General features: G+C 34.4%; 1 protein-coding gene and 1 long non-coding RNA gene across 3 annotated transcripts in view; one reads left to right on the top strand and one right to left on the bottom strand.

The window, feature by feature from the left end:
- Nucleotides 1-22,969, top strand: part of LOC123615784 (uncharacterized) — a 185,199-nt gene that overhangs the window by 52,760 nt on the left and 109,470 nt on the right. Inside the window, exon 3 of one of the 2 annotated variants that reach the window (XR_012503263.1) lies at nt 14,797-14,853. The exons of the other annotated variant lie outside the window; for it this stretch is intronic. This is a non-coding gene — a long non-coding RNA (uncharacterized LOC123615784). The remainder of the gene's footprint in view (nt 1-14,796; nt 14,854-22,969) is intronic. 2 annotated transcript variants of the gene reach the window in all.
- PKIA (cAMP-dependent protein kinase inhibitor alpha) overlaps nt 1-22,969 on the bottom strand; it is a 90,438-nt gene that overhangs the window by 17,248 nt on the left and 50,221 nt on the right. The window contains exon 2 of the mRNA XM_074355135.1: nt 14,952-15,079. The gene's annotated coding sequence lies outside the window, so the exon portion shown is untranslated. The remainder of the gene's footprint in view (nt 1-14,951; nt 15,080-22,969) is intronic.

Genomic DNA, 22,969 nt, shown 5'->3' with positions numbered 1-22,969 from the left:
CAAATGTAATCTCTGCTGCATCTCCACCTCTACCCCCAGAGCTATTCATTTTCCTCATTATTTTAGTGTAGATTACCACTACTTTCTTAGGCATCTATGATAGGAATCTTAGAAATTGTGTTCAGTTATTCCACCTCACTAGTTCTTCACATCCAATCAATTCTCAAACCTCATTGTTTTAATTCTATCCACCCAATGTTTCTTCAGGATTCTTCATTTCCATTCTTTCTTTGGTCACTCCATTCATCATCTCTTTTTTGAGTATTGTAATTATAGGCTAACTATTTACTTAATCTAAACTTATTCTTCTCCAACTTACACTTTATACTATCCCCAGAATTACCTTTATAAAACATTAAGGTACTCAAAAATTTTCAGTGGCTCCTGGGAACCCACAGAACACAGTTTAACTTTTTTGCATGGCCTTCTAGAATTAGAAGCCAACTTTATTTACTAGCTTCTTTCCCTATACCATCTCTCCCGTGCACACTAAGATGTGATCTCAACAAGCACTTGCAATACCTCTGGTGTTCTCTTACTTGTTTCTCATGCTGTTTTTCTCAACCTGGAGTGCCCTTCTCTCCCAGTGACAACAAAATCCTTCTCATCTTTCAAGCCCAGTTTATTAGCCAAATTCCCTCCCCAGCCCAAGGTATGATGAATAATTTTATTATAGTATTTATTTAATTTGGCACTATGCAAGAATTAATTATTTCCATGTTACTCTTCTTCCTACAATATATTTTCCTTAAGATCTGGGTCTTTGATTTTTTGAGACCCCCAGAATGCTTGGCACAAGATTTTGTATGTTGTTCTTACATCTGCAAAAAATATATTGTAGATTTGTTTTTAATTATCTTACTCAAGATCCTTATTGTTAAAGTTAATTTGCCACGGTTATACCATTATCAATAGTAAAACTAGGCTCCGAAAACATGTTTCTTTATTCTTATTCAGTTTATTTTCCTCTCTCATAATACTTTTCATCAATTTAAGGAGATAAACTATAATCATTTCCTCTAATACACTTTCTCTTTTGTATCTTCTTAATTATGACAGAAGATTTTAAAAAAAATAACAGCAATAGACAGCCCTTTAAAATTTCCAACTAATCTATCTGATGTTCACTTTGTTGAGGGCTACCTAAGTTTTTTAATAAAATATATATGACTAAAGTAGCAAATTAATGCATGGAATGATTTGTTCTGTCCTTCTCTTGTTAAGGTTTTTTATATCCTTTAATATTTCAAAGGTTTTATAAATCATTTATCAGCTAATCTTTGCAATATCCCTGCTGAGACAGTCAATTAGCTGAAGAAGTACTGCTGGTTGGCAAGTGACAAGTAATAAGACTTGCATATTACAGATGAAGAAACTAAAGCAGAGAGAGGTTAATCGACTTGACCATGTCTTACACAGTAAGTGGTAGTGCTGATGTCAGAATGGGGATCTGGGGTTATTCACATCAAAATCACAAAATAACAAAAAAAAAATTAAGAGCCTGGGGCTGGTGCTGTTCTTTATTATATAATGCTTTCTAAAGCTTTTTTTTTTTTTTTTTTTTTTAATCTCCTTTTCAGGCTCTGTATGAGTCCAAGGAGGAAAGATATTTTTAAAATCTTTACCTTCTCATTAAACTAAGATTATTTTTCCTACATCAAATAAATACTTAGCTTTTGAAAGGATGTTAGAACATTGACACATATCTGCTCCAAATAACTCATTAACTTTTCCATCATTAAAATCAAAATGAAAAGTCAAATCAAGCTCAGTAGTAGTATTTTCTGGTCTGTTCCAAGTTGTAACAATGATCATAATAATGAAATAGCTATTATTAGTGCTTCTTTCAATAATAGTAACAAAAATATTAAGTATTTGCCAGATACAATAAGTTTATGTTAATTATGTAATTTAAATTTATGAACACATCTATCAAATAGGTATTCTCACTATCTTAGTATTAAAGATAAAATAATAAAGGTTTAGAAACATTGTCATGAAACTGATAGGTGATTTAACCACTTATAAAACCAGTTGCCACATTCCAACATTCATTTTGGAGCATATTAAGCTTCATTTTTTGTTGACAGTTTGCATCAATATTTCTTTTTAAGCACGTAAGCAGTTCACATGCTGTGTTGAGACATTACTGTTTAAGGTGATATTAAATTGACATCCCAAAAGAATTTGGCTTTTTAATGTTATCATCTGATATACATCATATTAATTGAAACTGCTATTTCTTCCTTGATTTCTGTATTTCTATATTTTTTTTCTACAAACACTGTGCATTCCAACATATCTGGTTTACTCATCCATGTAATGGTCTCCATCTTCAGACATCTTCCTGTCTGTGCTGTTCAGCCTTGTGACTGTAAAAGCACACTCATTAGGGACTAGGAGTTTGACAAAGACTTAGAAAATTGTTTGACACCTGAAAAAATGGTTCCAAAATATGAAAAAAAATTGCAAAACTGAGACAAAAACTTGTTTATATTTTCAACATCAGCATTAGTACCAGTCACCAGCTGCAATGTTACTCAGCTTCCATAGAGTTAGTTATCTGTAAATTATATTGAATTTGTGATTTGGGTACATTTTAATGCATTTGATAACATTTAGGTTGAAGCTTCCAAAAGTGCAATTGCCTAGTACTGAGGAAGGTTTACAAATGGCCCTGCTCACAATGAACTAGAAGTGACTTCAACAGGAGGCTGAGACAGTGATGCTGGGCTTGGAGAGTGACAGAGCAGGCCTACATTGGAGAGTTTCTGGTATAGGAGAGCCAGGTATTTGTGACTTACTGAGTGGGGAGCATGAAGGCAGAGGACCCTGACATGAGAATTCTGTGATTGCGTCTAGATTTCTAACTTGAATGAATGACAGGATGGTACTCTTTGGCGAATGCTTAAGGGAAGGCAACAGCAGCAAATGTCTAAGAATGGAATTTTAACGCCTCACAATGCTGCATTTAAAGTAAATTTGGCATTCTTTTCTTTTCTGAATGAATGAACATACATTAATTAAAAACACCTACATTTATACACATGCTATTATCTGCTCTTCTGCAATCATGTATTTTCTGCATAGTATCTAAATATCTATTCCAGTTGAAGTAGCGCTTAAACACTTCAATATGCCTCTTTTCAGCCAAAAAAGAAAAACTTTCTATAACTATGTTTCAACATATTTTAAATATATGTATAATCATTGCCAATTTATCTGCTTTGCAGATACTAGTTTCCTATACAGTATTGAATATTTCCCTTTATTGAAAATGTCATTTCTAAGTATTACAATTGATAGTTTTCATTTTTATTATGTCTGAATATGAGAATTATTAATTACTCTCTTTATTAGTGGAACAATCTTCAGCACAATGTTTAATAATCTTTTTTACCTTCTTTATATGTTATTTTAACGATTTTCCATACATATACTTTAAGTGGGACTTTCAGATTTTTCAGGCTTTTTCAAGCCAGTGGGATGGGCTCCACAGAGAAAAGGAAATACTGAAGAATAGCAATATGAATTAGACAAATTTATGTAATTGAGAAAGAAATAATCTATCCATTGAGAAATATATATTAGTATTTACATAATATATAATGGATATATAAATCAATACTTTCAAAATGAGATAATCCACTGAACAAAATATCTTAAAATATGAATTAAAAGATGTGGTAAAATCACTATATGAATAAAATAAGACAATTTTTATGAGCTGGGAAGATAAATAATAAGTGCACTTTTCTCCAGGAGACAAGTTGTTATCTGGAAAATCTCATGACATTTTGTAGATTATCAAATTCCCTTTACTATCAATCTTGAGCATTTCTTCTACCAACTCTATTATCAGTATTGGAAAGTACCATTATGATTCTATTTCATTATCAGGAACATTCAAAAAACTATTTAACTTGCTAAGCATTGGTTTTAACAAGTGAAAAACATCTCATCTGATGAAGATCTTACAGTGAACTGAGAAATTAAAAGATCTCAAAGTAGAGAAATTTCACTGGGAGCAGTATAAACTACTTGAGGGTGGAGAGTTCCTATTTTTCTTCTTTGCCCTCCAAATTTTGGAACAGTGTTATATACGCGGAGTAGGATCCTAAGGAGATACTTAACAAATGAAAATTATTGAATTCATTACCTTGTGGTACAAATTAGGATTTCTTTCGCACTGACATAACTAGAAGATTTTAATTTTAGCATTATGAACTACTAAGGTCTTTATCTAATGCTGAAGTTTGTGTCAACCAGACTTATCTGAGTGATAATTAGAAGACTTCATGCTTATTCTATCTTACAGGATTTCATTTTTGCATATCACTTCATTAATTCACACTTTTGATATTTTTATAGCACAACCAAAGACTATAAAAACACACAGAGCAAGCACTTGCCAAAGAACTCTAAATAAAACAGGTCTCAGATATGAAATTTTTAGACCCATGCTTGGTTATACTTCCATCTAAGTGCTTTATCTAAAGAGATACCTCCCAGGGTGACTTTTAAACTTACCAACGGCTGGCCCCACTATCCTGTCTGATTTTTGTCTAGATGGTAATAATTTTTTGATCAAGAACTTTATCTTACTCGTTGCAGAGGCAACACACTAGTTGATAGCAAATGTGCACACACACACATACACACAATTCTTAGTGCCTTTAAAAATTGTGGGGCAGAATTTATCATAACTATTGAGCTTAAATGCCATTTACCAACTTATTAAAGTGCAATCAAGAAGGGAAATAAGTTAAAGACAAGACTTTTGCTTTTTAATTTATTTTAAAAAGTTTTGTAGAAACTTTTAGGAAATTAATACAAAATGGTGGTACACAAAAATCTTTTTGCTTTGTTTACTCCCTCATCTGTGGCAATGCAAACAACAGAAGTTAACCTGGAATTTAAATTAAGGAATTGTATCGTATTAAGTTTAGCCAAACATTGTCTAACTTGCCATTATATTTTTTTCAAACTAATAAAATTTCTATTCTTTTCCTCTCTTTCCCTATCTCCCTTTAAAGTATGTCAACCCTAACCCACCCCCACACCGTGTTGCCTCTGACACTTATCTCCTCTACTAGAGGTGTTTCCGTACTTACTACTATGCAGTAGTTCGACAATAAAAGATAATAAATACAGGCAGAGGTGTTTCAAGAAGGAAGGAAAATGCCCTTATGCATTTTTAACATAGAAATGACATTTTTCAAAAATGAGTTACAAAACAGCAAAATTTTTGAAAAATAGTTATAGCTAAAATTTGCAGATAATGTTATCACTCCTCTTAAGAAAACAAGAGGAATAAGGTACAGAAGGAATGTGGTGTTAACAGCAGTGAAAACTAAGCAGTGAAAAATATGCTGCCTTTAACGGGTTTAGAAGACAGAGGTTTGCATGCCGTCATTATTACTTGTTTGGCATCTGATGCTGGGCAAAATGTTTAATTTCATTGGGTTTAAGTTTACATGCCTCTAAAATGTGGGTTCCCAGGCTAAATCTTTTCTAGGTCTAAAAGTCACTAACTTTTATTATGACTGTGTACTCTTTATAAAAAGGCCACATTTCACAAAACATAGCATTCTTGTAAAACACCTTTAGAGAAAGGGGAAGCTATATTTAGAAATTCCACTCAGTGTCCAGGGGTGTTCTCAAGTCTTAACTGCTATTTATAACCAGGTGTAGGTCTGTAGGACAACACACTTGCTTTAACTAATAACTGCCCAGTTTTCTTGGAGTTAAAGATAAGGTTTTCACTATTCTAAGCGTTGGCCTAAGAAATTATTGAAAACAAGAATTGTTTTAATTTACTTACTGAATTGACCAGTTGATACATGGCCTGCCATGAAATGTGATTGAAAAGGTTGCATTTAAGTTTGGATATAAAGTCTTCATCTTACTGTTTCATCATAAACCTCTTACAGGATAAACATGTGCAACCATTTTGAGTTTCTGAGTGTGAGTGTTCCTTAGTTTTTTTCCTTATAAATTTTGTACCGACTTACTCCAATTTGAATGCAGGTAGAAATTTATAAATTTCTCCAAGAACTTATTTTTATTCTTATGAATCTTACTGATTTTATTTTAATACAGATGAATTTACCAAGTTCATAGACATTTGATGGAATGAAAAACAAAAGCATAATTAGGAAAAAACAAACAAACAAAACCCCTCAAGTGCAAAATAAGATGTTATGGTGTTCGTAGCAGAAATTAGCACAAATAGACTGAGAAGCTAACTACTGTTGGCTACCATTGTAAACTGGGGTTTTTAACTGCCAGTTGCCAGGAAAAGGAAGATTACCTGACTCAGGAATCTTTTCTTTTTTCTTTATATATATATATTTTTAACAATCTTGAAAATTACAGAAAATTTGAAATGACAATAAAAATAATTTATTTCCCAAACCATCTGAGAGTAAGTTGCCAACACAATGCAAAGTCTCCCCCCGATTCTCTAGTAGTCCTTATAAACATATACCCAAGTATAATAATAAAAATCAGGAAATTAACACTGGTACATAACTTCAGTGCTATCTAATCCTCAGATCCCCTTCAAGTTTGTCAATTCTCCCAATCATGTCCTACATAATAAAAGGTTCAGCCCAGAATCGCATATTGCATTTAGTTGTCCTGTCTATTTAGTTTTTTAATCTGAAAATTTTTTGCAGACTACCCTTGAATTTCATGAACTTGAAAAATTTAAAGATTACAGACCAGTTATTTTGTAGGATTTAGCTGTCTGTATTTGTCTCATGATTAGATTCAGGGTATGTGTAGTTGGCAGGAATAATGCAATATTGAACCTCTGTTCTCACTCCTCCTATCAAACAATTTTTGTAAACTTTTAACTTGTAACCTTACTGGAATAATATTTTACTCATTTGATTAAGGGGTATTGTCCAATCTTCTCCACTGTAAAGTTATTTTTTCTCCTTCATTATTAAAAATTTTTACAGTAGGGCAGTTTGTAATTATTTAAATGTCCTGTTTCTTATAAAACTTATCATTTATTCAATTAAATTATTGATTTCAGTATGAACTCACAGACTCCTATTTTAGTCAATGGACTATAATCAGTTTCTACCATTATTTATTTTGAGGCTTAGATTGTCCAAGACTTGACCAGTGGAAACCCCTTCAATCTGGCTGATATATCCTTTGATATTTACCCATTATTCTTTGATACCTTCCTGACTTCTTGAAAGAATCATATGTTCTAGGATTACCTTATACTTTCCCTACAGTAGCTCTGGAATCAGCCACTTCTTCAAAGAGCTCTAGTTCCTTCAATTGAAGAATTGTATTTAGAAACCAAGATATGGACACTAAGTGTGTTCATTGCTATTAGGAAGTAGCAGTCCCAGGTACTCTCAATAGGCAGAGCTATGGGATTTATGTATATGTATATGTATATGTATATGTATATGTATATGTATATGTATATGTATATACACACACACATATGAAAACCATATTCATCTATATTTATATACTCATACTAACATAAACATTATGTCTCTGTTTCTATAATGTCTATATATTAAAAATCATGAGTTCACATTAATATCCTCCATTCCCTTTCAACACCAAAGAGTTCATTCTAGTTTTGCCCATGTTATATTTTAACTTCCTCCCTAGATCCTGGAAAACGCTGATTACCATATCCTTACTTATTTGATCAGTCTTCCTGTATTTAATCAAATACTTGTAGCTGCCACCCTCCCATCCCATACATTTTCTCTATCCAGCACAGGATATGACTATCTGTACAGAGTGGTTGCTGTGGCCACTTCCTCATGTGGATGCCCTTTTCACACCAATAAGACTTTGACAGCCCACCCTAGGCTCCCCTATATAGACATCCTCTCCCCTTTCTTAGGCTCTGCAGCCCAATGCCAAGCCATTGTGGTTCCCTGCATGCCCACCTTCCCTATGACAACAAAGGTTATTTACCTCACCTAATGGACTAAATTGTTCAAGAAAGGAAGGGACAAGAAAGGGGATGAGGAAAGAGAGGTGGGAAGGGATGAACAGATAAACAGGTATCTTTTTTTTCTAAATAATATTTGAAAAGGTCCCTCATTTTGAAAGTTATAAAGATTTTATGAATTATAAGCTGAAGAACTGAACTTAGACTACATCTATTTACATATCTATATGCCCTATATCTATGACACATGTACACATAATTTTACAGCAACAGAATATATGTAATGAAATTTATGATGCTTATCTATTTATTTTAATATCCAGAAACTTAAAAAAAAAATGTAGTGCCATTTGGCTGTCAGCTATCAGTCCATTTATGTGAATAGATTTGTAAAACTACTAGCCAAGAGTGCTTGGGATAGCATCCATGCTGGTCCTAATTGGACCCTTTTCCCCTTTTGTCACTTAGGTTTGAAGCCATCTATTGTTCCTTGGTTGCATCTCATTAGTGAGTTGCATGATGATTGGTAATCATATCTGGTCTCCTTGTATCTGAGCAAATACACCAGCCTGGTATCTCTCAAAGGGCTGTCTGCAAACCATTTGCAACAGAATCAACTGTGGTACTTATTAAAATTCAGGTCCATGGGCCCTGCCCTGATTACCTACTCAGAACCTCTGTAAGAGATAATGGGTATTTGGAAAACACCTCAGCTGATTCTCATGCGTTAAATATTGAAACCATGGTGTAGCTCACATGTCTACAAGTCCTCAAAGTTCAACATTTAAAACACGTAGATCTCACCAAATACAATTCTTTTGTTTTAGCTTTATCAATTTATATTTGTTATTTAACTAACTTGGAAAGTATGAATAGTCTCAGAAGTAAAATGTATCTATCTTTTGCAAAATGTCTTCTACCAAATGTTTCTACAAAATGAAATGTAAATGACTTCTAAGATCTCATTTGGAGGAATCTTACAGATTTTTTAAATCTTTCAGGTTTTAGGGAATAGCAAGTGCAAAGGCTCTGGGATGTTGGGAAAGCCTTTGTGGAAGAAAATCTGGATGTGAGTGTGTAAGAGAATAGTGTGTTTCAAAAGTAAGGCAGGAGAAACTTTGAATAAGAGGATGTAGGACACGTAAAAGAGTTTAATTTTTATTCTCAGAGTGATGAGAATAGGTTTTGAGAAATAATATGATCTGATTTATGTGTTTTCTAGATTATTCTGGTTATTGTACTGGTTATAGACGGTAAGGACCAGGGCAAGAGAGGAAGCAGGGAGGTTGTGGAAGGGGCTGCCTATTGCATTAGATGAGGCAAACAATGTTGGCTTGGAGTAAGGCGAATAGCGAGAGGTAGATGGATTCAGAATGTATTTTCAAGTTACAGCTAGCAAGAATTTCTGATGGACTGGATGTAGGAATTTTAGGAAAGTAGACTTTAAGGATGAATCCAACATTTTTGACCTGAACATCTGGATGAGTTATGGAGTCAGGAAAAACTAGAGTGCAAGGGTGGATCAAAGCAAAGTACTTTCTTCTATTTGCTGAGTCTGAAATGTCTATTATGCATAGAGTGGAGATATTTAGTGGGAAATTGGAATTAGGAGTCTGGGTGAGTGGTTAGGGTAAGAAGTATGAATTTGAAAGTCGGAGTCATCTGCCCGTTAAAGTAATGGGACTAGATTAAAACTCATGAGTAGTTAGGATTGACGGAGAGTGAAGAGAGCCAGGAATGAACATTAGGGCATTCTAACAGATGTTGAGGAATGGGAGGCATCACCAAAGTATGCTGACAAGGAATTGCAAGTGAGGAAGGGAGAAATCTGAGTAGAATAATGGCGTCCTGATAGCCAATGAAACAAAACATTAATGCTGGAAATTATGAAGCTCATTTTCCAAAGGTTCCTGAATAAATGATAATTTGAAACTTGATATTTTAAAAAGAGCTTTAGCAAACAGAAAAGGGAATAATTTTCTATCATGAGTGATTGATTTCAATAACATGGGGAACAGAAAAGTTGTGAAAAGGGAATCAACAATTTAGGTACAGCACAATTTGCAATAAAAGTATTCAGTTAAAAAACAAGTACACAATATTTAGAGATATATTTTGTCTTTGTGTCAATTTCAGCTACAGTATGCTGTATGTGAAGGATTACAGCTTAATACCAGATCAGGGAAAAAGGTGAAATACTTGAATGATTTATAGATTTTTTAATAGATTTCAAAACCTCTATAGGTTTTTGAGTATTATAATATTTTAAACATAATTTTCTAAATAAATAGAAATTAAATTTCCACATGGATAAATATGAGATTTTAGGAGAAAATAATAAAAACTGCATTTATAAGGTCGTGACACTAGCTAAATGAAATAAAGACAACTATCATGGGAATAGTATATAATTTTGAAGGTGAATTTTGAATATGAAGACTGATACAGATTGACATCCAATTACAATAAAGACCAGATAAGGTAGGGTAATAAGGGCTTCTTCTTCCAATCACAGCTTATAGGAAGAAGAGAACAATGTCCAGCATAGTATCCATTAGCCTCATATGGCTATTGAATACTTGAAATGTTGGCTAATTTGACTAAGGAACTGAAATTTTAATTTTACTGATTTTAATTTACATTAAAGTTTTTTAAAAAACAGGTGACTAATGGCTATAGTATGGGACAGCACTAAAAACATTTCCATTACCACAGAAAGTTCTATTGGCCAGAGCTGACCCATAAATTTAAAAAAATTACATTTATTCCTCTTTGCCAGGAAAATTCTCTCTTATTAGTAAGCAATCTTAGCAAGGTGGTTAGAGAGAGGTTCAGGATGCAAATACCTATTGTATTTCTATAGAACAGCAACAAAGAGAGAGCTTAAAAGTCATTTAAAATAGAAAAGAGAAGTTACCTAGGAATAAATCTAAATAATGATGTGCAGAACATTTATGGAGAAAATAACACAACGTTATTGAAAGAAATTAAATAAGTCTTGAGTAAATGGAGAGATACATTTTGTTTATGGATAGAAAGATTCATCATAATGATGTATATTTCCCCAACTTTATTTATATGTTCAATATAATTATGAAACAAAAAATACTTAACAGAGATCCTGCAGAATGGTTAATTCTGAAATTTATATGAATGCTCAAATAGACTAGATGAGATATACCTAAAAAAATCCATTCATTCTGAAATGGCCTTGGAAAACTTAATTATTCTAAGGAAACAAAGAAATTGGATAATACACACAAATCAATTCTAGATGCATTAATGGCTTTGAATACAGAACAAAGACACATAGAACTCTTAGAAGAAAATTTGCTCTTTCTATATAGCTTAAGCTAAGAAAGGACATTTTAATAAGAAAAAAAGCACTAACTTAAAAGATAAATTTTATTTCATTAATATTAAGAGCTTCTATTTATCACAAGACAACACTAAAAAAGTTAGAAGACAAATCATAGCTTATCTGTGACTAAATATAAACGCAACTACATATGGTTGACAAAGAATTATAAGCTTGTATTTAAAGAAAAATAAGAAAATAGTAAGAAAAAGATAAACAATAAAGAAATGGACAAATGATGTTCTCTGGAATTTCACAGAATAGGAAACATAGGTAACTATTAGGTAAGTGAAAGGATTCTCAACATATCAGTAATTAGGGAAACACAAATTAAAACTGTTACGGACTGGATTGTGTTCCCTAAAAGTCATATGTTGATGCCCCATCTACCAACGCGGCTGTTTGGAGATAGGGCATTTAAAAACATAATTATGGTTAAATGAGGTCCTAATGGTGGGGCCCTAATCTAGTATGACGTGTCCTTGTAAGAAGAGGAAGAGACCCCAGAGCTGTATACACACAGAGAAAAGGCCCTGTGAGAACCATAGCAAGAAGGCAGTGGTTACTGCAAGTCAAGGAGAGAGGCCTCAGGAGGAACCAAACCTGCCAACACCTTGATCCTAGACTTCTAGCCTCCAGAACTGTGGGAAGATAAATTTCTCTTTTTTAAGCCACTGAGTCTGTAGATATTTTGTTAGGGCAACTAGAGCAGGCTAAAGTAAAGACCAAAACAGAATTTATACTGACTAGATAGGCCATTCTAACTGGTAAGGCTACAGAACAAAAGGACTGAAAATGGATTCCATGACTTGGGAAAACATTTTGGCATTATCTTTTAAAGTTGGATATTTGAATTCACTCTTAGTATGTCTTCTCTTATGTTAAAATAAATCTTGCGCAAGTGTACCAGGCAACATTAAAATAAATGTTCATGGAAGTACTGGTTATAATAGATCCAAAACAATCCAAATATCGTCAATGCAATAAGAAACACATTTTCTATATTTATACAATGAAATATTATACAGTAATGAAAATGAATGAACACTAGTTAAAGCAAATGGATGAACCTTAGAAACATAATATTGAGTTAAAAGAGCAAGCCCAGAAGAGTAAAGTATGGTATCAATTTTATAAATCTCAATAATAAGTAAAATCACATAAAAATTAAGTGAATGTTGAACATAAAGCCAAGGTCAGAGTGATTTTTTTGCTGAAACCAGGAAGGTGGGATCAGGGTAGAGTACAGAGAGAAGATTCAGCAGTTTTGATTCTAGTTCTTAGTTTTGGTGGTGTGTTTGCAGGAGTTTATTTTATTATTTCTCATAAATTACATACATTTGAATATATTCTTTTGTATATTATCTAATAATATTTTAAAAATCGAAGTCCAGTAGTTACCAAAGATAACCCCTAGACCTTAATTATAAAGAAGAGAGTCCACTTTGAAACAACATACATATTTACTCATAAATCTTCTGTAATTGGAAACTTCAGCAATGAATTTCTTCCCCATTCATGTGAGGACTTTATGTTTCATAATGAAGCTTTCTACTTTGGGACAATTTTCCATCTTTATTTAAGTGGTACAAGTCCTTTGGCTGCCTAGAAATTTTAAAAACAACTGATAACAACATTCCTGCCCCCAAGAGAAAACAGGAAGAGGATGCAGCAGGGGAGGCAATGTCGTACATTATGGATAAATACATACAAAGACAATATGGGTACAAAGCTATTTCTCCATCTAGCAACTCTGAATTTTATCAACAAGTACCTATACATGTCAAACACTAAAAAATATAATTCATCAAGTATAAGTAGATTTCCTGTTATTTTGCGATGAGTTCCAGGGTAATTTTAGATTATTACTTCATATCTGAGAGAGTTTATGTATGTGCCTTTGTGTGTGTCTTTGGTTTTGTGGAAGCTTCATTATGCTAAATTTTACATTTCTTTCTTGAGTTAAATGGCTTTTATTCTCCCTTGGGAATGCAGAAGAGAGTGATAGTAGATTACTACCTACCTGTGGAAAATTGTAAATAGCAATTTTAACAGCTAGTGATTCTGAAATTGCTCTTAACTTTGTCATTATAAAAATGCTCCCCAAAATCATGTTTTGCATGTCAGGGGATTTTCTATCCATATTCAAGTCATTTACAGGGACAAAGAATGTTGCCTTCCATATCAGAAAACAAAGGATGTTGTAGCCATCAAGCCATCAGCCACTGCAGATGCCCCATCCCAACCCTCCTGGCAGTACACCCTCAGGGGGATTCAGGATGGAGAAAACAGGATACTGGCCCTAAATAGTGAAGATGCATATTAAAGAAATGATTTCAATGAGCCCAGACTCTTGCATCTTCTCATACATAGAAGAATGCTAATTTCATTAACTTGATATGTCTGGTTTCTTTAATTAACAGTAATGGTTTGATGTTCTGACTATCTGGTTTTTGTTGCAAAAACTCCTATAAATACTGGCTCCTCCTTTACCTCTTCAGAACAGTCCCTCAGAGCTCTCTGAGAGGCTGTATCCCAGCTTATGTCCTCAGTACGTCCCCTGAATAAAACATAGTTCTCAACTTTTAGGTTGTGTATTTTTTTTCAGTTGACATTTAATAGTATGTCTTATGTAGCTACTATGCCTAAATGTAATGGGATGAGCTGTAAATGATTAAAACTAGATAAATTCTGTCAGTTCTATCAGTAGTTGGGATCCAGACTTTCATCTCGTGGATACGTCTGCCATAGACCTTGGCAAATATGGGGTCTGTGTTGGTCTTAAAATTATCCTTAGACTCATTCATTCTTTCAGCAGATTTTATTGCTTACATTTGATGTGTCATTACAGTGCTGGGTCCTGAGAATACAGAAGTCAACACACAAGAAAATAAAAAGGCTAAAACACATGTTCCACCATATTAACTTTTTTTTCATTCACTCATTCATCTGTAAGTCTTTCAACATGTGTCTTCATATTGAGTACTGATTGGGAGTCAAGTGCTGTGCTGAACACCAAGTATATAACTGTAAATGAGATGGATAGGCCCTGATTTTGATCTTTTGTCCTGCCATATAATGGGACATCTTCATTACTCCCTTTACCCTAAGTTTTTATCACAAATTGCTAATGAAAGTAAAACTATTAGTGGAGTTTTGACAGGTAAAGGTAAATGAAACAGAACTCCTCTTTCCATGTGCCATTTTCCTCCAACTCCCTATGTGAACACACTTTGTGCCAAGACCAAGAAGATGTGCCCCAAAAAGAACAAAGCTGATTTCCTCACACCATTGACTGGGGCTGTTCTTCACTTAGAAGGCTTGATGCTTAATGATTTGTCTTGGGAGAAAATATCAAAGGAGTTAATCTGCTATTCTACATGCCTAACCTCCTGGGATTAACCACAGGCACAAGGATTGCTAAGTGTACTTGGCAACAACGAGCTAAAAATGGAAAAAAAGCATCATACTGTTATTTTATTCATTTTCCCCCAAGGTACTTTCTGAAAAACACCACAACCTCCAAGGGATTGGGACCAGCTTCCTTGTAATGGTAGGTTATATATCCATCTTCTTCCAAGCAGTTGTATCATACTCAGTTATCAGCATACCTTATTTAATGTGGTTGAATGTATGAGATTGTGTTCCTACCTGATTGGAAACCTTCTTGTCCTTACTTCATTGGCTGTACTGGATCTTTTTTTCTGGGGTCAGACCTTCAGATTTCTACCAGAAATTGCTCCTTTGGGGAAACAAGGCCTTCCCCAAAACTCAGGAAACTGAAATGGAGACAGCAAAAGAAAAAGAAATTACTTGTATAGATAGATCTCAATTTTTAAATTTTAAGTAGATATCCAAGCATACATCTTCTAAACAGTATAATAACTTAAGGGAAATTCATGGTTTATAAGTTTAAGTACTCAAAAACAGAACATATTATGATAAAAGTACAAGTTGTATTTTTTCCTCAAGTCAAGCAAAGACTTCAAAAAAGATCCAGTTATCCTTTGTTCATCAAGGCACAAAGTAAGGGCAAAAAGGCAAGTTTCTAAGCATTTTTCTTTAAAATGTACTTCCTTTCTTAAGTCTTCACCAAGATCTTCTGGAAATTATTAATTTGACTAAACTTAATTATTCATAAAATAAACATAGGAACCTGCAGAAGGATATTTCACAGAGACTTGTAATGTACAATACCCATTGCATACATGCACCACAAGCTTGTATTTTCTAGCATCGTCATACATAAAAATGTGTGTGTGCCCATGTCTGTCTCTTTTTGAGATGGGGTGGTGGGGATAGGATAAATCTGTTGGCTGTTAGTGATTTAGAAAGATAATTACTAGGGTAAAGGGAAAGCTACAGCAAGTAAAGCAATAAAATCTTGAGGTTGTATTTCCATAATAACGATAGCAGTTTTCTGAGTAACCAAGGGAGCAGTCTCCTCAAATTTATGGTAACACCTGTTACAGACCATCTGCTCATAAATTTCACACTATCATTAATGGAAAACAAATGGCACTGTCTCTCCTTCCCTTTATCCACTGGTCATTCTCACATAAACTATTTTTTCTCTTCAAGGTCATGCTCTTTCCTATCTGTTTAAAAACATTAGGATCTCGGAGGAGTGACACATAATGTGCCATGCCTTGATATTTTTACCAGTGATGGTTCTGTAAAGAGCACTGGATTGTTGGGAGGTTATAAATTGTTGGAGATAGTCTTAGGTGGAATTCCCCTAGAAGCAGAACCTGAAGCAAGAATTTGATAGCAAACTGTTTATCTGGGAGATGCTTCCAGAAAACTCAGAAGTGGAGTGGGAATTGAGAGTAGAGGCATGGAAGGAAGCCAAAGGAGGTGCATTACTGAACAGATCGTCCTGCAGGGAGCTGTTGTCAGTCCTTCAGGGGAGTTCTTGTGAAACTCTACAGAACATGCCTAGGAGCTATCCCAAGGATGGGTGAGAAACTTGAAGTACTTATCTTCCAATCCCCCTTTGTCCTTGGTTGAAAGCTCCACCCAGATACATTAACTCCTGGACACTTCTGGCCTGCCCTAAGGTGGATAATTGCAGCTGACAGCATGATTCTATCAATATACACTGGAATGATGAGTGCGGGGGAGATACGAGTGGAGCACTGGCACCATCTGATACAATGGGGACAGGAGATATTAATCACTGGCTTGCAAGTCCAGATGGATAACCTTAAGTTTCTGGGTTAATGGTTTTACTTTGAGGTATTTAAGCATGATGTATCAGTAACAATTTCTTCTGTTAAATCAAGTCTAGGTTGCTAAGTCCCTAATCTTCTGGAAAACTGTGTGTATCTTTTGACAGTCTTTTAAAAAGTAAAATGATTAAGATTTCAAGTTGACCATTCACTCATTCACTCATTTAACAAACATTTACTGAACATGTGAAATACGCCATGGGTTAAGCTAGGCACCAGCGTTACTGTTACTAAAATCATTATATTACTATCTCGAATTCAATGTATTGGGACATCCAGATAAGTAAATCCATAGTTACAGTAAAAATTATTACAGACTGCTATAGGAAAACATAGTGGGACCTTAATTCACATTGTAGACAGTAGTATATAGGGGATATCAGCAGGGCTTCCTATAGAAGGCAATACTTGAGATGGATAAGTAACATGAAGGAGAGGTACATTTTTGAGGCAAAGAGAAGATAAATTCATGGTTGCAAGGAAATGAATGGTGAAGGATCAGACCATAAAGGAGTTTCAGGAGTTCCAGTTACAATCAGTATAAGAAATGTTCACTGGAGTATAAGAAAAGAAGACAATGTAGATAGTGGTAGAAGCCAGCTCATGAATGGTCCATGTATGTATAGTAAGTGCTGTGGTCTAGTCTTTGTGTCTCCCTCCAAATTCATATGTTGAAATCTTAATTTCTGTAAGTGATAGTATTAGTAGGTGGGTCCTTTGGGAGGTGATTAGGTTATCAGGGTGGAGCCCTCATGAATGGGGTTAGTGCTCTTATAAGAGACCCCACAGGACTCCCCAACCTCTTCTGCCATGTGAGAATATAATGAAAAGTCTCTGACTCAGCAGAGGGACCTCATCTGACTATACTGGCACCATAATCTTGAACTTCCAGCCTCCAGAACTGTGGGAAATAAATTTCTGTTGTTCATGAGCCATCCCACCTATAATATATTCCTATAGCAGCCCAAATGGACAAAGAGTTAGGATGTGAGATTTTACTCCAAGGACGAAGGGTATCCATTGAAGGATTGTAACTGGAAACTTAGAAGAGAAGAGAGAAAAGTTGTATAACATGATCAATTGTTTTTATAAGAAAAATTCATTTGTTTCAGTTTTAGAGATCCCTCTGGAAATACTGTGGCTGGATTGTAGGAGAAGGCTGATGGCAATCCTGAATATAGAAAGATGAATTAGTAGTGGCCCATTAATGTGAGTCAAATAAGAAAGTGAATATAAAATGTGTGAGTTTGTGACTGACAGTTCTTTTCCTTCAGTACTTGAAAAATGTTATGCCAAGGCTTCTGACTCCGTAGTTTCAAAATACAGATATGCTGTCCTTGGAACTGGTGTTTCTCTATAAGTAATGCATTGTTTCTCCTTGTCTGCTTTCAAGATTTTTTTTCTTTGTCTTTACTTTTCAGAAGTTTAATTATGGTGTGTATCTTGGCAAGGGTATATTTGTGTATTTCCTTTTTGCTCAGATTCTTAAGTGTGTACATTTATGTCTTTTAAAAAAATTGAGAACTTGCTCTCTCTTTTCATTCTGGGACTTGGGTGATATGAATGTTAGCTCTTTTGTTATTGTTTACAGGTTCTCCAGATCCTGTTCCTTCCCATTCCACCTCCCAGTCTGTTTTTCTCTGTTTTTCACATTTGGTACATTCTTTTGTTCTCATGTTCATGATTCTAAGCTTTGTCATCTCCACTCTATTCTTGAGGTTGTCTAGCAAGGTTTTTATTTTGATTATTGTATTTTTCAGTTCTATTATTCTCATTTCTTTTTACTGTTATAACTTCTAGTTCTTTGCTTACATTTTCTATTTTTTCCCATTTCTTTCAAGAACACGTAATTGCTAATTGAAGCATTTATGTGATAGCTTATTTAGAATCCTTGTCAGATAATTTCAATACCTGTTTTGTCTCAGTGTTGATGCATGCTCTTTGTCTTTTCTCACTTATTTTGTGATTTCCTGGTTCTTGGTATCATGAGTAATTTTTGGTTGTATTCTAAACATTATGAATATTAGATGATTCTGAATCCTATTTAATTTTATGATTCCTTTTTTAGCAAGAAGTCCCCCTATACTGAGATGTAGTAGGAGGGCTGGGTGGGGAGATATGTACAGTTTTCCACTTGGCCCTGCTGACAATACCCCAGCAAAAGTGGGCACTTACGTTCTCTTACTGAAGACAGAGTAGAAGTTCAGTTCTCCTATTGGCTCTTCTGAACCTTCCCCCAGAAAGTGGGACCATTCATTTCATCGTGCTGCTTCTAAGTGGGAGTGGAGGTTCAGCTTCCCAATAGATTTCTTGACACCAGAGGAGGGAGAAGTGAAGTGTTAGCTGTGTTTCTTCCCACCACCTCATTCTGTCTTGTTGATGCTCGGTGTGGGCAGAGACTCAGCTACCTGCTGGGTCCCACTGACACCAGGGTAGGAGGAAGAGAACTGCCAACTAGCTTTGCTTTGTGCCATCTCATTCTGTCTTATTGCCTCAGGATGAGTATGGGGATTCAGCACCCCACTGGGTCTCACTGACACCAGGTGTCAGGGGACAGTGGAGTGCCTACTAGCTCCAACTTGCAACACCCTATTGTTATTGATGTCAGGTAGAAGTGGAGTGTAAGCTCCCCCATTGGACCCCATGACTGTGGGGCAGCTCAGTGGTAACTGGCCTGTCAGGAACCACCTTTTTAAGTCTCTTTGATGATGGAAAGGGATGGAGGCTCAACTCACAATGGACCACATGGAGACAACCCTGGTGGGGGAATCAGAGCACTGCCTCTCCTAGAGGGCAGGAGTTGGGTTGTGTGGAAGATAAATCCTCGTTTGGACCAACCGCAACCACAGGGCATAGGGGATGGTTGCGATATTTCCATTGACATTTGGCTCAAGTAGTGTGTGTATTGCCAAACAATTTTCTGTTTTTAGCAACCCCTTTCCTCATACTTTGGCAAGGGGAAACAGGGAAACAGGTTTTTTTTTTTTTTTTTTGAAGCTTTTTGTCTGTTCTATTGGTAGTTATGGATTAGAGGCTCCTGTAGTACCTGCTCCAGGATATATAGGAAGTAATAGGAAACATAGGGGACACATCACCATGTTATTCCCCAGGTCCCAATGTCCCTAGTAAGTCTACCTTCTCATTTCCACCTTTCAATGTCTTCTTATGCTTGATTGTTGTTATGTTCAGGGTTTTAGTTTTAAGTGGGAGAAATGGGCTACTTCATCTTCTTGGAAGCATAAGTCTAGAGATCTATTGATGTTAGAAAGTACTGCTGACTGTAAATTGAAGTTTGATGATGTACAGTTTGCCCTTTAAGAATTATCCTGCTAGATAATGTGGCTTCCCAAAGTTGCTACAATTTGATTTTCAGACTTTTAAAAGTCAAATATTTTGCTGGAGTTAAAGATTAAAGAGAAGCAAGAAATTAAAATTATGTGGTAATAATTAAAGTAGGAAACATTAATATACATGCATATTTAGCTTAATATTGCTTAATATTAGTTTAATGCACATGGTTATAGAGATATTTAAAGCTATGTGTATATACATGGTTAGTATACATATATACAGCTCTTTGCTCTGTTAGCTGAGAAGACCCATAAACAATACATAGCAGCAACTAGCACACCTCACATCCAGACCCTGGTGTCTTACACCATTCTCCAATAAAAAGATCTAGTTCTCCTTGAAGAAAGAGCTGGTTCTAGGACTGGAGCAGTAAATATGTACAAGAAGATCCTAGACCATCTTATAGTGTCAGAAGGTAAGGAAAGCACTAAAAATCAAAAATAAAAAAACCCCATGTAGATGGGGTTACATCAAAGTAGCACAAGAGCTAATTGAAAGAGTTCACAAGGGTCAGGACTAGGACAATTTGAGCAACAAAATACATAAAGTAGAATTAGATTATAACCCAAAGCATAAAATAAATATCCATGAGTTCTTTTTATCTAAATAAACTGGATACATAAATAAATGAGAGAGAATAGACAAATTTCCAGTGCAGAATTCCAAATAGTTCATTAGTATGAAAAAGGGAAAAGAGTAACTTTGCAATAGAGAAACCTGAAAAACACTACCTCAGCCAGGTGATCAAGGTCGACCTGAGCATTCATAGTGCATATTATATGATGTACACTTGATGTGATCTGACAAAACAGCCCTTCTACTCTGTGGTCTTCCTCCCCGAAACTGCCAAGTATCCATCGACCAATAATTTACGAGCTTCTTACTATAAAGATAATTGTTAATCATATGGCCAAACTAAGGAGCTCTCACTTTTGAACTAAGAAATCTAAAGGCTTCCAGAAGTTGAGTCCAAATTTTACACTTACGTCAGAAACCTATTACATAATTTCATAACTGAAGAGCTCTGAAAATACTGGCAGCATTCATATTAGTATGATTTCATAATGCAGATAATAGGGATTTAAGAAATTGGCAGATACATCTGCAGGCTCATTTGTTATCATTTCTCTGAAGGGCAAGATAAATGAATAAAAATGAGAAAAGTGGAAAAATGGCTAGCAATTTTAGGCAGTTTGCCCAATCTCCATACTAGGAAAGACTAAGCAAAAAAAAAAAAAAAAAAAAAAAAAAAGATCTTGAAATTATATTTTTAAAGCACCTACTAGTATTTATGATCTTTTTATACAAAATAACTTGGAAGTATGAACTATCAACTAAGTAATCTCTGATGATAAAATCTTTGATTTATTTGAAACTATGAAATGTAAAATGAGGTAATAATCAGAAAGTCTTAAGAAAAAGAATAGGAAAAAAAAACTCTGCATTACTCCTCTTAAAAAGCAAAATTATAAGAAGAATCACGTTAAACATATTTTGAAACAAAGAGAAAATCCCCATTACTGTTACAGATCTTTTAAAACTTTATTTTGCTTTAATTTTTAACAAATATTGATATGTTTACAAAGTTACTGTCACACAGTGACACAATTTTAAGTTAGCTTTCTTCATTCTTTCTTCTTTAAGCATTATTCAATTTTGTTTCATAGTCTTCTAATTATAATATAATAACTGTGTAATTTTCTACTAAGTGGATATAATTTTCTAAACTATTTTCCTGTTGTTAACAATTAAGGTGTTTCCAATTTCTTGTTATTACAAATGACATGATAACGAACACCTTTATTTATGTAATTTTCTAGATATAAATTATTTATTGGCAGAAGCTTCCAGAATTAGAATGAATGTATAAAAAGCTATTAACATTTTTATCTTGCTAGACATTGACAAATTACTTGTCAAAAGATCAAACCAAATTATATTGCAATGAACTTTGCCAACAAAATACATTAATATAATTTTTAATTTTGCTAAATTAATAAACTAGAAACCCATGTTCCATTTCTTTGAATTTTTTGATAGCTATTGAAATTGAATATCATTTGTGTATTTAAAATACTAATTGTATTTCTGGAAATATTGCTATGACTTACCAGTAACTTCTTTCTAATTCTCCTTAAGGACTATTTTCTTAGAAACTTTACCCACTCTCCTCAAATTTCCCTCCATCCTCTCTACTTCCTTCACTATCAGCTGTTGAGCTACCTTGTATCTCATTAAGAAAATAGAAGTCAGTAAATAGTCCTCTACCAAGTCCATTAATTCATTAGCATTTGCATTGATCTTTGTATTCCCTTTTACTATGGGAGTTAAAGTTAAAAGGCTGTGAGCACTACAGACAGTATTTCATTTTCTCTCTTCTTCTCAAGTACTTCACAGTACTGCATTTTCTGTAACCCATCTCCTTTTATGAGTGATTCTCACCAAAATTCACACTTGTTCTAGACTAATAACTCCTACTTACAATGCTAAAAAAAATACATGCAACATGAAACCCTCCCCTGACCCTTCCATATCTTCTTCATCTAATTCATGGCTGAGCTTTTCAAAATTATCTTCATATATTGTTTCCACTTCCTCATGTCCCATTGACTCTATAATTTACATCTATCTAGTTTCTCTCACGGCAACTTCTTTGCCTACTGCTCTGAAATTTTACTTACGAAGGTCACCAGTGATCTCCATGTCAGTACAGCCACTGGATACTTTTTGTCCTATTTCTAGCCTCTTTCCTTCTTTAAAAAAGAAAAACAACTATTTGGTTTTTTGCTTCTGTGCTTTTACACCTTCATTATCTTCTGCTTTGGTTTATTTTACTGGCTCTCCTTTAATCTGATTTTTAAATATTCTATTAGTTTCATTTATCTTCAGTGGAATATACCCCTATATGAAGGATTATTCTCAACATTTAGTTCTCGTAATAACAGTACATAGCAGCAGTCAATACTTCTGTAATGCTTACCATGTGCCAGACACTGTTCTAAGACATTGTTTTATATACACATTTATAGACACACACATATATGAGTTTATCCTCCTCATAAACCTATGAGATAAGCCTATTATTAT

Source organism: Camelus bactrianus, chromosome 29 (assembly GCF_048773025.1).
Source record: "Camelus bactrianus isolate YW-2024 breed Bactrian camel chromosome 29, ASM4877302v1, whole genome shotgun sequence".
Classification (NCBI taxonomy): domain Eukaryota; kingdom Metazoa; phylum Chordata; class Mammalia; order Artiodactyla; family Camelidae; genus Camelus; species Camelus bactrianus.
The sequence above is the reverse complement of the archived record's forward strand: the minus strand, read 5'-3'. Positions and strand labels throughout refer to the sequence as shown.